Here is a 2,500-nt window from a genome sequence, read left to right as displayed (position 1 = left end):
TTTCCTTTTCTCCTCTCCTGTTCTCTCCTCCCCACGTCTCTCCTCTCCTCTTCTCATCTACTCTCCTTGTCTCTCCTCTCCTCTCCTCTCCTCTCCTCTCTGTTTCCCCATCAGAAGGTCTGTGGTTAACAGTATGTGGTTCAGTGTGCTTCACCCAGTCATTAAATAAGGATATTAATACAAAGCACTTCTCACATAAGTGTGGTTACTAACCCTAACCAGTTAAGTGACTCGCAACAGCATGCCTTCTCATAAAAAGTCACATTGCATAAGAGGCACACTTCCTCATTAATGAAGTGGTAGAGTTGCCATGGTCGCTGAACCATGTGAGCATAGCTGCCTTAGTCACTGCCTGTTCTAAAAGCTCAAAATGAGTGGACAGAGATTCCTGTTGGCCCTTCCTTGCTCGCTCATTCCTGTGGTGGTTGGCGCAGACCAGTACTGATCTGTCTCATCACTGCTGGCCTGGGCTAGCTAGCTGCGCACACCTGATTTAGCTAATCAGAGGGCAGAGTGAAAGCAGGCCTGCCGGAGTGGGGAGGCTTGGACCGGGGCCACCACAGGGAGCTGGAGCAGGAAGCCCTGGCATCCGTGGTGAAATGATGCCAGCCTTGAATAGTAAACATGTGAGGAGCTCAGTGATAGGGTTGGTTTCTTTTGTTCTGCTCTGCAGTTGGGAGAGGGGAGAGGAGAGAAAAGATGAAGTGGGGAGGGGAGGGGAGGGGAGGGGAGAGAGCTGAGGGGAGAAGAGAAGAGAGAAGAGGGGGAATGGAGAGGAGACGGGCGGCCTGCGGTGAGTAAGACTCAGATCCACTCAGGAAATGTTGCTCTGCAGGCTAATGGAATAAGTGGGGCAGGGGAGAGCGGGGCCTTCGCCGACTCAGCACTGATATCCCCTACAGATTACAGCAGAGCCCACCACTGCTACCCTCTACACCAGAGAATGGCAGACAGCTCGCTCCTCAATGTCTGTCACACACACTCACACACTCACTCTCACACACACACACACACACACACACACACACACACACACACACACACACAAACTCACACTCACACACACAGTCACACCCATACACAATGCTGCTGTTAGTTGATGGATGTAATGTGTGTGTGTGTGTGTGTGAGTGAGAGAGAGAGAGAATATGTGTTTGCATCTCTGTGCACACATCTGTCTCAGTGACAGTGGGAACGTGCTCTCTCTCTCCCCTTTCAAACACACAAACACACACACACACACACACACACACACACACACACACACGTTGGCAGAGGAGGCTCCGTGGCTGGGGACTGGAGGTCATCTGCATGTCTGTGGTTGTGGTTGTGTGCTCCTCTGCCTCCCTCCGGTCCCTCCAGAGCTGCTATCTGCCTCACTGGGGTTGGATTACTCTGCCATGCATTATCCAATCATACACAACACACACACACACACACAGACACACATACACACACACAATTTACTTCTTAACACACACACACACACACACCAACAATACACTTCTTAACACACACACGCACGCACACACAATACACTTCTTAACACACACACACACTAGACACTTCGTAACACACACACAATACACTTCGTAACACACACACACACACACTAGACACTTCTTAACACACACACACACACAAAATACACTTCGTAACACACATGCACACACACAATACACACACACACCTATATGCTCACATACATGCTACACACAGAAACACACACACGCACACACACACATATGCACACACATACAGCTGAACACACATAAGTCCACACAAGCACACATTTGCACACACACACACACACACACACACACACACACACACACACACACACACACACCCCCTTTGTGCCTCTCCGGATACCCCAGCTCAACTCGGAGCCACGGCCTGTTTCCCATGGAAGTGGCAGCTTGAACAGGGCCCAGAAAACTGCCATCGCCTGCACACAGAACAGGGCCCAAACATAGTAAAAAAGGGCAGAACCGTCCATGGCTGGGTTATTAGCCCTGATTCCTATCTCTAAAAAGCGTGTTTTAAAAAAACACTTGGCCACGGGATGAAGTGTGCTGTTTAATTAGTATATTTTTCCTCGGCCGATAACATTTATGTAGTGTGTTGTTTTGACAAGAGGTTTGGCCGCTTTTTACTCGCTAACCACTCACTTGGCTCTCAGCAGTGAAATATCGCATCTTTGAGGCAGTTGGGGGGTTGGGGGGGGTGAGGAAGTTAGGAGGGTTTGGGGGGGGGGGTGAGGCAGTTGAAACGGTAAATGTTATTTTTCTTCTTTTGGGAGGGGGCACGAGAGAAACACCTCCGTAATGAGGACAGGGGGTGGGGGCGGTGTGGGGGCAGAGGGAGGCCGGGCTGTCAGATTTCACACTTCACCCAGCTCCACACACGCAGACGCACACGCACACGCAGACGCACACGCACACACTCCTCTGGAGGAGCCTGGCTGTGGCAGAGAGACACTTCTCAGACTACCTTTTCT

At 50.7% G+C, this 2,500-nt stretch overlaps 1 protein-coding gene across 1 annotated transcript in view; it reads left to right on the top strand.

The window, feature by feature from the left end:
• Positions 1-2,500, top strand: part of LOC105896139 (vacuolar protein sorting-associated protein 13B) — a 338,344-nt gene that overhangs the window by 315,714 nt on the left and 20,130 nt on the right.

Source organism: Clupea harengus, chromosome 11, assembly GCF_900700415.2.
Source record: "Clupea harengus chromosome 11, Ch_v2.0.2, whole genome shotgun sequence".
Taxonomy (NCBI): domain Eukaryota; kingdom Metazoa; phylum Chordata; class Actinopteri; order Clupeiformes; family Clupeidae; genus Clupea; species Clupea harengus.
The sequence above is the reverse complement of the archived record's forward strand: the minus strand, read 5'-3'. Positions and strand labels throughout refer to the sequence as shown.